Here is a 15,105-nt window from a genome sequence, read left to right on the forward strand (position 1 = left end):
TTGGCATGAACTCTTTCGTCTAAAATTTTTAAATTTTGTTTCTTTTCTTTGGTTTTGTTGTTTTGTATGGTTACAACTTTTTATAATCATATATAATTCACTGATGTTCAATATAAGAATATAATCTCTTTAAAATTGTCAAGGTAGGTACTTACTACTTCATTGAGCTTACTGCGACTCCTGGTGAAAACGGTGCACTGTTTTGACTGGATTCGCTGGCCTTTTAATTAGTCTGTAGGGTTTTTAAAAATTATATTTTTATATATTTGTACATCATAGTATTATATTTAGGAAATTTACTTAGCTTTTGTTTGTTAATTTCTTTCTTTTTGATTTATTGCAAAATTGGATGTCTGAATGGGGAAAGGTTGTATGGGAGCAAATTTCAGGAGAGGACAAAATTGGTTGTGGAGAGGAGAGTTTTCTTCGGAATTGTTGGGTGATGTTGTCGATTGGTTTGACCGATCGTGTATGTCTAGATTGATCTTTTTTTCTCTACTTGTTGTTGATTTAATTTCTCTGTGGTTTTTTTCTCAAGTGTGTTTCGTGTGTACTTGTCGTTTGAAGATTTTTTTGTGATTGAGGTTAGCCTTGAATTTAGCTTAAAGTAAGCCGACTCCACCTGCGTGGCCTTGGACGTCGACGCTTTGTGTGTCCGAATCTCTCGCTCTTTCTCTCGCTATTATCTGATAACGTTAAACAGAGCGAATACATCGAGATGAATAAAAAAAAAACCAGATAAAAAAATAAAGAATCAGATTCTTACCTTAAGTGGAATTTCACCCTTTTTTATGATTCGAAGAGACTCTCTTTTTTGTATTTATTGTTTTTTTTTTCTTTATTAAAGTTTTTCAACTTGTCTTGTTATTTGGTTTAGTTGTTTCCCCTTTTTTTTTAAGGGTTGATTTATATTATCCCACAGATATTAGGAGAATAGTATAACTATGTATTTATACACGTTTTAGCTTCTAATAATTTATAATTAGTTAGAATTTTATGAAACTCGATGGAGCGGCTTATGTAACTTTTGGCTAATCGCTTTTCTTTTTATTTAAGTTAAGTAAGAGGCGCGTAAACTTTTTTTCTTTAATTTCTAAAAAAAAAGAAAGTTATAAAAAAAAACTATAGTAATCTAATAAGAAGGGAGACTGTACTTTTTTTGCTTCACTACAAAACCACGGTTTTAACTTAATATTTTTGTTGGACGGTTAAGTTTAAGTCCTTTTCGCTTACGAGATCTGCGTCAACTTATTCTTATCGAGCGAAAGTTTTTGTCATTAGCTTACTTAAACTCTTAAAATAGCAAAAAAAAAGTTAATCCCCTATGTACTATATGTATGTACGGTAAGGCAGATCACTGCACTGCAGAGGTCCATTTCTTTCCATTCCACTGCGGTATCGTCGTTTTTATAATTTGTTTTATTCTTTGCAATACAAACATGCATATCAAAATAATCTATGTTTTTCTAACGAGTTATAGGTCAGTCCCAGTGTTAAGGGATGTGGGTTTTTTTTTTTTATGGTAAAGAGAGATGTTTATTTCTTTTAACTTATGCGAAAAGAAACAAACTTAAGATTTTTGTTTGGTGAAAAAAAAAATAGTTCCCTACAAAACTTATTATTTTAACAAAGCCAGGTGCGTTAAAAAAATAAGAAGAGGAACTTTTTGTTGACGCCTAAATTAAAATGTCTCATGCACAGCTGAGATGGCCGGGCAAGTATAAAGATAGTAAAATGCAGTTCATTTTCTTATCTCTTTAAATCTTTTGTATGAGTCACCGAAGTATGACCCTTAGAATCGACGACTTCATATAGATTGTTGCCGATAACTTTTTTGACTTTTACCTTAATAAATTTAGGACACAACTTTGCGTTTAGCTTTTTCGAAGCGTCGCTTAGAACAAAGTTCCTTTTATACAACTGGTCTCCTACTTGGTATGTTATAATTCTACTTCTTAAATTGTAAACCTTTTCGTAAGACTCATGGGATTTTTCTAAGGCAGTTTTCAGATATGAATGCAGTATATTCATTTTAGCTGTTTTGGGGAGCCAATCTATCTCTGACTGATTTAAACCACTTAAATCTCTTAGCAGCTTGTAATCAGCTCCATGTTCAATCATTCGCTGACCGAAAAGTGCCTCATATGGCGACATTCCTAAAGCAGAGTGAACGGTTGTTCGGAGAGCACTACTGATTGATGATAGATGCGCATCCCAATTGGACTGATTTGGGTTTATGTATGAACGGATAGCCGCAAGAATCGATCTGTTTACTCGCTCACTGGCATTGGCTTGTGGCGAGTAAACAGCTGTTCTGTAATGCTTTATTCCAAAATTGTCTATCATTTTTGCAAACTCACGACTAATGAATTGGGTTCCATTGTCGGAAAGAATACTTTCTGGAATACCGAAAATAAGAAATATATCTTCTAGTAAAAATTTCAACACCGTATCGGCTGTAGCTCTTTTAAGCGCCTTGATCAGGACAAATTTTGTCAACTGATCAAGAACTATGACGATTTGGGTGTTGCCACTTCTTGACCGTGGGTAGGGTCCAATAAAATCAATAAAAAGATGCTGAAAGGGTCTTTCCACCACGAAGGCTTTTCCCATTTCAGATCTCAAGGTTACGTTTGGAGCTTTTGTCATTTTACAAACTTCACAGTTCCCTATAAAATTTTTAACTTGAGAAGCCATACTTGGCCAAAAATATTGCTGTCGAAGGCGATATAAAGTTTTCGTTATACCTCCGTGTGAAGCTCTTGGTGGACAATGAGCCAGAGAGACCAGACGGTCGGTCAGCGCAGTTGGGATCCAAAGTTTCCATGTCAAATCATCTTGAATTGGGTTTCCGGTACTAAATTTAACTTTTTTATACACATAACCATCAGAAACTTGGAGATCCGGTAACTGTTCTTTGTTTTTCTCAATATGTTCAATTAATTGTATATACTCTTCGGATTTAAAACTTAAATCTTCCAAATCAACATGAAGGACGTCATCGGAATTTGTCGACCTGAGTTCAGGCACCTTATCTTGCAGATGAACTGAGTCCACTTGATACACTCGTGAAAGTGCATCAGGGACTACATTTAAAGAACCTTTCCTGTGCTCAATCTCAAAGTCAAATCCCTGGAGTTTCAGACTCCAACGCGCTAACCTTCCCGTCGGGTCTTTCAGGCTCATAAGCCACTTTAAACTTGAGTGATCCGTTATAACCTTAAACCTATATCCCTCCACATACGGCCTAAACTTTTGTATCCCCTTTACCGCCGCAAGGCATTCACGCTCTGTTACTGAATAGTTTCGTTGCGCTGCATTAAGCTTTTGCGAAAAATAATAAATCGGGCGTTCTATATCGTCTTGGTCTTTTTGGCAAAGGACACATCCTATTCCCGTTGCCGAAGCGTCGCAAAGGATGATGAATTGCTTGGAAAAATCTGGGTTTATTAGGACGGGAGTCGAAGTCAATTCCGTTTTTATAGCGTTAAACGACGTTATCGCGTTCTCGTCAAATTTAAATTTCTGATTTTTCTTAAGGGTGTTGGTTAAAGGAGTGGCCAGGGTTGAAAAGTCTTTTACAAATCTCCTGTACCATCCGGCCATGCCAAGGAATCTTCTGACTTGTCGTGAAGTTTTCGGTTCAGGAAAGTCTAATATTGCTGCTATCTTGTCAGGATTCGCTTTTATACCCCCCTGACCAACTATATAACCTAAATACGGAAGTTCTTTTAGACAAAATTTGGATTTCTCAACATTTATGGTTAATCCTGCCTCAGTTAGTCTTTGGGCAATGATTTTCAAGATTTTTAAATGTTCTTCGAAGGTATGCGAGAGTATCAACAGGTCATCTAAATAGACAAACACTTGATCTCTTAATTCATGTGGAATAACCTGGTGCATCAGACAAGTTAAACTTTGTGCTGCGTTAGACAGACCGAAAGGCATGACCTTGAACTGATAGAGTTTACGACCGGGTACAGTGAAGGCGGTTTTTTCCCGAGATCCCTTCTCCAGCGGTATCTGCCAGTACGCGTCCTTCAGATCCACACTTGAAATATAGTGTGGGTCTGAAAAACGTGATAGCAATCCCTCTATATGCGGGATTGGATTCGCATTTTTCTTGGTCACTTGATTAACTTTCCGAAAGTCTAGACATAAGCGATTTTTCCCCGGTTTACGCACAAGGACCACCGGTGAGCTCCATGCACTAGAACTTTCTTCAATAATGTCCAAGGAAATCATGCGATCCAACTCCGCATACATGATGGCTTGTACCGCTGGAGATACAGGGTAATGCCTCTGCTTGATTGGAGTCGCATCTCCGGTGTCTATTGAATGTTCCATCAGGGAAGTTTTTCCCAAACCTTTCGTTGAGAACGAAGGGAATAATTTTATTGTTTCAAGTAGTGCTGATGTCTCTTGTGCAGTCAAATCACATTTATTGGCATCTAGTTCTGGTACCAAAGAAATTTCGGAAATGAGGTTGGGGGCGAGTTGAAAACTCCGCCAAAAATCTACACCTAAATACAATTTTTGTTGAAGGGATGGAACAATAAAAAGATCTATATCCTTTGAGGTCCCTTTATAGAAAATTGGAGTTGTTATCACTCCCACTATGTTTTGTTTTTGACCATCAGCTGTAGCTAATGTCGATGAAAAGTTTTTGAAAGGTATTTTATTTTCTTTGATATATTCTAAGGATCCTACACCCAAACAACTAATGCTCGCACCTGAATCCAGTAGACCGAACCAATCTGTCCCAAAAATGTTTACTGTCAGATATGGACGAGGATCTTCTGAAGAAATATTTACTTTAGCCGCAGATACTGCCTTATATAGCTTTCTCTTTTTATTGTGTCTCTCTCTAAGCTTTTGAATTCGATTTTGAGTTGGAGTATCGGCAAAGATTCTCTCCCGAGCTTTATAGTATTCTGACTGACGTTCATGTAAGGATTTTCTTTCAGTTGGTTTATTGTTTTCACTTAAAATTTTTGGTGGAATTGCATTATCTGGGCGTTTAAGTATAGTGGTATTAATTTGGTTGTCTAATTTCTTGTTGATTCCGGGTTCTTGAACTTCGAACAACTCTCCCCGGTCATAGGGTTGCTCATTTGGCGGTTTTCCGAACATTTTTCACAATTGGGGCTTTTTATATTCTCAAGGCCACATGTGAAACAAAATAAATTACGGCGAGGGCCAGTACACTTGCGGAATTTATGACCTACACCCTTACAGTTCCAGCATATAATTGAGTTAGGAACCCTATCAAATGCTTCCACCTCCGCTAAATTCGAAGAAGATGGTACTTCAGGTAACATTTCAACTTCATTGACCGCTCGGCGGTTTGGAAAATTCGTCGACGTTTGACCAAACCTGGGTATTACTTTTTCGTTTCCGTTTAAGAATTTTTCTATGGTTCTACAAACGTAAACCATTTCTGGAAGACTATGCGTACTGAATGTTATTAAAAGTTCACCTATTCTTCGTTTAACGTTAAGTTTAATGAGTTCGATTATCTCTTTAACTGGTTTAGGATTTCTCAACCTCGAATTCAGTTGAATCAAACTATCATAAAAGTCGTTAAAACTTTCATTCGGTTGTTGTTTTCGGTCGGACATTTTTCGCGAAAGTTCTGTGTCTGTTTCTAGACTGCGATATTGCTCCAGGAGAGCAAATCTGAGTGTTGTCCAATTAACTCCTTTATTGCCTTTTAAATATGTCCAATACCAAGTTTGAACGTTTCCCTTCAGAAAGTGATGAAAATTCTTAACTACTTCTTGCCAAGTAGCGTTATAACCAGTTTTGACTATATCTAGTCTAAATAAAAAATCATCGACTGTGATTTCTTCGTTATCAAATTTAACTCCCCATTTTTCATAATGTGGATATTTGGTAATAACATTAGAAGTGGAAGGAGAAGGAGCTAGGTTCAAAATTGGGTCGGTGGAGACTGGAGGAGAATCTTGAAGATTCATACTACTCAATTGAGCAAGAAAATTGTCCACATTCGATCCGCGAGTCATATTGACAGGATAAACAATTTCATTTGGATCATCAAACCTTTGATTCACACTAGGTGGTACCTGTGAAACTGGTTCAGTTTGTCTAATATTGGCTGCATTATTATTGTAATTATTACTTGCAGTCGGTTGAGTTGGAGCTGAACCTGTTAAGGTTCGAAAGAGCGCTTCCATCCTATCCATGATGAAAGCTTGATTTTCAGCTAGCTTTTCCTGTAAGAAACGTCGATCTTCAGTGTGTTTCAAACCTACTGTAGCTGAAACCACTTCTTTTATGTAATTTTCAAACTGTTCAGCCTCTCTAGAAACGTTGCCTTCGTGTACACTTTCATTCTCTTCTTGTGGATCGTTAACCTGCCCTACATTATTAACTTCTTCAGCATTATTATTTCCCTCATTGCGTTCTACTTGCTCACGGTTGGCTAATGAATCATTTGCTTCAGCCATATTGTTTAAAACTGGTGAGCTTCTTGTCCTATTTAAACCACTGCCACTGGCACTATTTCTATTGAAGTTGTAATAACTTCTTTTTGGAGGGCGACCACGACCTCTTCCACTCATTCAGAAAAAAATTGTATAATAATATTCAAAATCAAAATAAAAATACGATGTTTTTAGTAAACAAAATGTTTTTTTTTTTTTTTTCAAAATCAAAAACAATACGATGTTTTTCAAAAAAAATAATAGAAAAAATAAACTAATAATAGAAAAATTGTATAAAATAATAATCCAATAAAAAAAAATAAAAAATATCTATCAATATTTTTTTATAATCAAACTTCCATATAATTCATAAGGATGTGAGTTAAGAGTTAGGGTTGAGAACCTTCAGCGACCTAAAAAAATTATTTACATAAATGAATGTATGACTGTTTTGGGAAGATTTTATTTTCCAATATTAAATGTTTTTATAATCCAAATGAAGAAAATCCTATGGAGCTACATCTGCGAAAGTCAAGTTACCTATACATTGACAAACCGGATAGCGGAATAAAGGACTAAAAAAAAAAACATTTAACTAATTTTTGTTTTATTTACGGACTTGTATGTAGTTTGTTTTACTCTTCCTCGAAAAATAAACGCTTTTGCTTCAGACCTAGATCAGGAAAATGTCTACTTATCCATCGGTCAAAAACTATTCATTCTGAGTATTTTCTGAAAGGCGCAATAAGATTTATCATGTTTGTCCCTAGAAATTCGGTGCAACTAACCCATAAAAAGAATTCGTCATTCTTATGTTGGACACGGAAAATCTAAAATACAGATTTCATTTAAAAAAAAGATTATAAGATTAATAAATAATTATTACAACAGCGAAAGTTGATTGAAATGCATCTTTACTTTCCGGATAATAATTACTCAAACTCTATTAAATTAAATTTTGCATGCCTAACCAATTTTACATATAGTCAAAACTACAAATGAATTTAAGCTATTAATCAAAAAGGGTAATCAATTCGGGCCCCACGTTGGGCGCCACCTGTAACGAACTTTCTTATTTAAATTAAATCAATAATTCATTCTATAGTTTTTGTTTAAATAACAAGTATACACCAGAGTGAACTGCCTGTAAAATCCCTTATTCAAACCCTCATATAAATTTAAATCGCAAAATCTTAAAAGAAAATGAAATAAATAATAATGGGATCACCACACGCATAGTTTAATCGACAATTCTACCCTAGCATAAAATCTCTTTCAATCTCAATCTTCTTTGAATCGAACGGCTACAGGTCGTTTAGACCATTAAAGTTGAGCTATAAAAGAGTTGTCCACTTTCTTAGTAACGGGTAGGCCTGCTAGTCCACGCACATCCTAGCTCGCCGGAGGGGTGGGATCTTGTTACTGAAAAATAGACGGTGTTACGTTTTTATTTCAGGCCTGTAATATTCGAAGATGGAATTCGAAAAAAATTAAATATTATAGAGATGTGGAACCCGAATGTTAATTTACCCTGAGAATAGCTTGTCATACTTGTGGAGAACATAGGTGATCGTGTTCTCTGAGCTATACCCTCCCCTTGCATCTAAAGAAAAGGAAAATTCTTATCTCGATGCACCTTGGTCATTGCGAAAGCTCATTATACCGCCATGACCCCTATGACGAAACAAATATTTTATAGTTTTAAAACATCCTGTTAAAGGTCTTACTCAACCAAGCTTCTTATCTCACATCCTAATTTAAATTTCTTAATAACTCATCATTTTAATTGCATATAAAGTTGAATGTCGCTTTATAAAAAGAAATGTTCATCTTTAACTTAGTAAAATAAATTCATTTGAAACCTACTATATCAAACACAAACAATGGCTTGAATTTCATCAATTCGAGAACGTTTACACTCAAGTTTAGGTTTCCGACAATTTCCATAAAAAAAATAATTTTTTTTTGTGTTGATAATTTATATTTTTAATTATTCGTAGATAGTAGCGTACAACAATTCAAATTTTTTTTTATCCACTTATTATTAACAAAAAGATAATTTTAAAGGACTGGATAGGGATAAGGATTAGAGTAGAATTAGTTTAAAAAAAAAAAAAAAAGAAATTAATTTCGCTTTTACACCTCTTTGGCATGAACTCTTTCGTCTAAAATTTTTAAATTTTGTTTCTTTTCTTTGGTTTTGTTGTTTTGTATGGTTACAACTTTTTATAATCATATATAATTCACTGATGTTCAATATAAGAATATAATCTCTTTAAAATTGTCAAGGTAGGTACTTACTACTTCATTGAGCTTACTGCGACTCCTGGTGAAAACGGTGCACTGTTTTGACTGGATTCGCTGGCCTTTTAATTAGTCTGTAGGGTTTTTAAAAATTATATTTTTATATATTTGTACATCATAGTATTATATTTAGGAAATTTACTTAGCTTTTGTTTGTTAATTTCTTTCTTTTTGATTTATTGCAAAATTGGATGTCTGAATGGGGAAAGGTTGTATGGGAGCAAATTTCAGGAGAGGACAAAATTGGTTGTGGAGAGGAGAGTTTTCTTCGGAATTGTTGGGTGATGTTGTCGATTGGTTTGACCGATCGTGTATGTCTAGATTGATCTTTTTTTCTCTACTTGTTGTTGATTTAATTTCTCTGTGGTTTTTTTCTCAAGTGTGTTTCGTGTGTACTTGTCGTTTGAAGATTTTTTTGTGATTGAGGTTAGCCTTGAATTTAGCTTAAAGTAAGCCGACTCCACCTGCGTGGCCTTGGACGTCGACGCTTTGTGTGTCCGAATCTCTCGCTCTTTCTCTCGCTATTATCTGATAACGTTAAACAGAGCGAATACATCGAGATGAATAAAAAAAAAACCAGATAAAAAAATAAAGAATCAGATTCTTACCTTAAGTGGAATTTCACCCTTTTTTATGATTCGAAGAGACTCTCTTTTTTGTATTTATTGTTTTTTTTTTCTTTATTAAAGTTTTTCAACTTGTCTTGTTATTTGGTTTAGTTGTTTCCCCTTTTTTTTTAAGGGTTGATTTATATTATCCCACAGATATTAGGAGAATAGTATAACTATGTATTTATACACGTTTTAGCTTCTAATAATTTATAATTAGTTAGAATTTTATGAAACTCGATGGAGCGGCTTATGTAACTTTTGGCTAATCGCTTTTCTTTTTATTTAAGTTAAGTAAGAGGCGCGTAAACTTTTTTTCTTTAATTTCTAAAAAAAAAGAAAGTTATAAAAAAAAAACTATAGTAATCTAATAAGAAGGGAGACTGTACTTTTTTTGCTTCACTACAAAACCACGGTTTTAACTTAATATTTTTGTTGGACGGTTAAGTTTAAGTCCTTTTCGCTTACGAGATCTGCGTCAACTAATTCTTATCGAGCGAAAGTTTTTGTCATTAGCTTACTTAAACTCTTAAAATAGCAAAAAAAAAGTTAATCCCCTATGTACTATATGTATGTACGGTAAGGCAGATCACTGCACTGCAGAGGTCCATTTCTTTCCATTCCACTGCGGTATCGTCGTTTTTATAATTTGTTTTATTCTTTGCAATACAAACATGCATATCAAAATAATCTATGTTTTTCTAACGAGTTATAGGTCAGTCCCAGTGTTAAGGGATGTGGGTTTTTTTTTTTTATGGTAAAGAGAGATGTTTATTTCTTTTAACTTATGCGAAAAGAAACAAACTTAAGATTTTTGTTTGGTGAAAAAAAAAATAGTTCCCTACATTTTTCAGGAATAGGATTATGACGATTACAACTAAACTTCAACTTTTTGAATCGTTATACCTAAGAAACGGTGGGTCTTAGGAAAAAAAGTGTCATGACACTTTTTATATATAATAATCTTGTCTACAATTCTTGCATTGAAAATTTTTTGATAAGACTTACCGTTTTGCTGAAAATCATGAAAAACCAGTTTTTGTGACCTTTTGACCCCTATAACTCTTAACGCGGACACGATATCAATGTCGATTTTTCACATCTTCATAACAAAGCCGTCATTAAGCTGTATACCAAAATTCAGCCCAGTAGGAATTTTTCCGCAGATAAAACCTAAAATTACTGGACTAAAATATCTTGTAAATATAAAAAATAGGAACAAACAAGAAAAACGAGCTTTTAATTCAATATAAATTTCAAAATTAAAATGGAATAGGTAAATCAAAATAAAAGCATATAAAAACTCGATATTATCGTTGCGAGTTCTCAAATATCTTGAATTTCTTCTCAGTGTGCTTCCATTTTCGAGTTCTATTCTGTATGACCTAGATGTTCTTTCTTTTGCAACTACCTTCGCCTTAATCCATTATATTATCAAAATACCATATATTCTGCCCTACACACAAATCCCTTTCCTCTTTGGCTGTTCTATGATATATATAAAGTTTATTGATTCTATTGTTTTTATTCTGAACTGGTTCTAAATATTTTGAATAGGAATTTTTCAAAAATGTTTCTTTTTGAGGTATCAAAGTCCAAAATGGGATTCGCGCAATCTTCTCAACATGTTAGCTCTTTGAGAATGCGGTATAAAATTCTGGAATTGAAAAATACCAACCCTTGGTCTAAAAATAGTTCACCCCTATGTTTCCAAAAGTATTTCACATTTTCTGGTACTTGGCCTTTATTTATCGGCCATCCGTTTTTAATTAAATCGATTAAGTTTTTAAGCACAGAGTCCTTTTGTGTTTCTTGAACAAGTATCTCTTTTTTCTCATCACTAGCGCTTATGGAATGAACTACTTCATTTATATCTTCTATTTCAGGATTGACAAAATCTTTACAAAAATCGTGCGAAAGGAAATCAGCAATCCAATAAGAATATCTTTACCTGGCAAGTAGTGAACTTCTAAATCATACCTCAGAAGTCGTATTCTCATACGTTAAAGCCTTGGCGAAGGAATTTACCCAATTTCTTTTTTCATAATCCCCAGCAAAGGTTTATGATCGGTAATTACACGTACCTTTCTTCCATATATATACTGATGCATGTGCATGCAAAAACTATTGACAACAGCTCTTTTTCAATCTGCGCGTAATTGACTTCAGCGGGGCCTAATGCCCTGGATGCAAAAGGATGGAAAGGCTAAAGAGCAGTTGCGTTTGCAATTATATTTTTAATTTTATCCAAGCAATCATCATGTGCCGAAAGCCAGCAAAAGGTTTTGTTCTTTATAAGAATTTCTCTTAGCGGCTGTAAATGTTCCGATAAATTTGGTATGAAAGAACGGACATAATAATTAACCATTCCCATTAGACGCTGAAGTTCCTCTTTACTACTAGGGGCATGTACTTCTCTTATAGCCTTAACTCTATCCGGGTCAATTTCAATGCCATTTTAACTAATTACACTGGTCAGCAAGGTTTTTGTTACAGACACCAAGATATACTTTTCTATAGGTTTTTTGGGTGCTGAGCTCGAATCCGAAGTCAGAACAATTCTATCACATCAGGTTTTTGAGATAATCCCGTTAGAAAATCGAAAATGCCGCTTTATACCAGTTTTCGAGATTATTTCTTAGCTTTTGATTATTTGTTTTAAATAAATTTGTAACGGTTTCTAATAGAACTAAATCTGGTCTTTCTAAATCCGTTTAAATCTTTTAAATATCTCTTTTCTTCTTTGAGAAATATGAAATTGAAATCAACGTGTTTGGTATATCTCATGTTTATTTGCTTTTAATAGAAAATCTCGAAATGTTCTTTGCCAATCGCTTTCAAATTTTGACATAACGTTCCATTTAGAATCTTGCAAGTTTTTATATTTGCGAAAGTGGTGAATCGCGGTGAGATACATCAAAGCGTGAGCGTGTTTGATAGTTATACTAAATAATTACTAGTGAGAAAAATATATTGTTTTTTTTTTTGTTAAAAACAAGATAAGAACTTACTGAAATGTAAACGAAACGTTGTGTCAAAATTTGAAAGCGATTGGCAGAGAACATTTCGAGATTTGCTATTAAAAGCAAATAAACATGAGATATACCAAACACGTTGATTTCAATTTCAGATTTCTCAAAGAAGAAAAGAGATATTTAAAAGTTTTAAACGGATTTAGAAATACAAGATTTAGTTCTACTAGAAACCCTTACAAATTTATTTAAAACAAATAACCAAAATCTAAGAAATAATCTCGAAAACTGGTAAAAAGCGGCATTTTCGATTTTCTAACGGGATTATCTCAAAAACCTGATGTGATAGAATTTTTTTGACGTCGGATTCGAGCTCAGCACACCAAAATCCTATAGAAAAGTATATCTTGGTTTCTGTAACAAAAAAAAAGTTTAATTTTGTTGACCAGTGTTATATGCCCCAAATAAGTAACCCTCTGTTTTCTAAACTGTATTTTCTCAGAGTTGAACCTAATATTTTCCTTCCATGCCCTGTCTACTATTTTTTTCAAAGCGTTATCGTGTTCTTCTAGCGTTTTGCCATATGTATATGGCCGTTCCCTCTATGTCTTTAAAATTATTTTCATTTAATTGCTGAAAAGCTTCTGCGGCTGGTTTGATTCCGAATGGAAGACGCAAAAGGCGTTGAAAACGGGATTATCTCAAAAACCTGATGTGATAGAATTTTTTTGACGTCGGATTCGAGCTCAGCACACCAAAATCCTATAGAAAAGTATATCTTGGTTTCTGTAACAAAAAAAAAGTTTAATTTTGTTGACCAGTGTTATATGCCCCAAATAAGTAACCCTCTGTTTTCTAAACTGTATTTTCTCAGAGTTGAACCTAATATTTTCCTTCCATGCCCTGTCTACTATTTTTTTCAAAGCGTTATCGTGTTCTTCTAGCGTTTTGCCATATGTATATGGCCGTTCCCTCTATGTCTTTAAAATTATTTTCATTTAATTGCTGAAAAGCTTCTGCGGCTGGTTTGATTCCGAATGGAAGACGCAAAAGGCGTTGAAAATGTGTAAAGTTTGCTAGACTCTGCACCAGTGGGCACCTGATAATAGCCTTTTTTAAGGTCCAGAATTGTGAAATACTTCATGTTTGCTAATTTGGAAAATATTTCTTCAACAGTGGGTATGAGATGTGCTTCTTCTCCTATTGCTTCGTTAAGGTATTTAGGATCTAGACATAAACGCAAGCTTCCATCTTTTTTTTTCAACTATGACCAAATTGGAAACCCATTCACTGGTTTCTTTGGTGCTTTCAATTACTCCTTACTTAGTCAATGTTGTGAGCTCTTCCTCTAATCTTTTCATTAACGAGAATGGTACTCGCCTTGCAGCTCGTACAACTGATTTGGCATTGCTTTTCAATTTTATTTTATATTTTTCTTTAAATTCTCCTAGTCCTTCGAAAATATCTGAATTCTTTCATAAAATCTTCTTTTCCTTCATATGAAAATATGTTACCTATTCTAGCTAACAAACCTAAATAAATGCATTATTTAAATCCTAAAATTGGAACCGAGTTCTCTTCAACGACAACAAAATCCTGTGTATAAATTGTTCCATTAATTTCGCATTCTAAACTAGTCTCTCCTCTTGTGTTTAATTTATATCCCCCATATGCACATAAACTTTTATCTATTTTTTTAATTTCAGCTTTTTTAATTTGATATAATAAAACGGCGAACATGGTTTTTGTATAATACCAGGCCCACAAAAACCGATAGGGGGATAAATTATACACTAAACGATAGAGAATGACCTCTATAAGTGCAGAATCAATTTTTTTTTTTTACTTTTTCTTAACCAAAATAATGAAATTTAACAAAATAAAATTCGATATAAAAAAAAAAAACAAAACAAAAACAACTGGAACATCTGTTGGAAAATTTCCAATCGACTGGAATGAAATGTCATTCATGACTGAATGAATAAATGAATTCATTCACCGAAAATCAAAAAACATTAAGGTGGTTTCACATTGGTGCGTTGTTTGTTAACTATGGTTAACTTTCATTGTTTAAGTTATCTAAGTTTAGAAGTAAGATGTTTGTTTTATTACCATGATTTTTTTGTTAAAATCGAATTCTATTAAAATCGAGTCTATTACTAAGGTCCAATCTTTTGTAAACACTTTTGATACCAATGAAATCTATCTTCGTCCTTTTCTCTCTTGAAAGAACATAAGAATTTGACAGTTCCTTTACCATTTGACCAAGTTTTCACTTTTAGACGTTTACATTTTTGCATAAGAGGCCCATATATTTTGTCGCACACCAAATGCCGTATGACAAAGCGTTTTTCTTATGAGGTTCAGCGAAAACTAACAAAAACGTCTTTTTTGTTCCTTAAAGCCTTATGTACAATGACCTAAAAAGTGAAAAAGTGGGAAATTTACAAAATTAAATTTTTTTTTAGAGTTAATACAAAAAAATAAGCTTTCCGCATTTTTTGTTTTAATTTTCTAGCTGGAAAATTTTTCTGCGTTTGAAAAAAAATTTTTTTTGTACTTTTTCACTTTTTGAGCCAATAGGTGTGTTTTTTATTACAACTGGTCTTAACTGAACAAAAAAAAAACGCAGTCGGGGCTAAGCAATTTACATGTTAAATACAACAACACTTTAGCCCCGTGGGCTTAGTTGTTTAGCACAGAGATTTCTCTGGGCTTAACTTTTTGAACAGTTTTAAATCTGTGCTACCAAACTAATTTTTCCAGAAATCGTTT

The 15,105-nt window shown here is 33.8% G+C and overlaps 2 long non-coding RNA genes across 2 annotated transcripts; both read right to left on the reverse strand.

Annotated features, from left to right (window-relative positions):
• Positions 1 to 474: 474 nt before the first annotated feature.
• Positions 475 to 1,574, reverse strand: LOC129905346 (uncharacterized). The gene is made up of 3 exons (XR_008770605.1): positions 1,155 to 1,574; positions 767 to 1,093; positions 475 to 686 (listed from the first exon to the last, which is right to left on the reverse strand). It is a non-coding gene; the product is annotated as an uncharacterized LOC129905346 (long non-coding RNA).
• Positions 1,575 to 9,066: 7,492 nt separating this feature from the next.
• Positions 9,067 to 10,183, reverse strand: LOC129905348 (uncharacterized). Its single transcript, XR_008770606.1, has 2 exons — positions 9,748 to 10,183; positions 9,067 to 9,685 (listed from the first exon to the last, which is right to left on the reverse strand). It is a non-coding gene; the product is annotated as an uncharacterized LOC129905348 (long non-coding RNA).
• Positions 10,184 to 15,105: the final 4,922 nt, after the last annotated feature.

Source organism: Episyrphus balteatus, chromosome 1 (assembly GCF_945859705.1).
Source record: "Episyrphus balteatus chromosome 1, idEpiBalt1.1, whole genome shotgun sequence".
Taxonomy (NCBI): domain Eukaryota; kingdom Metazoa; phylum Arthropoda; class Insecta; order Diptera; family Syrphidae; genus Episyrphus; species Episyrphus balteatus.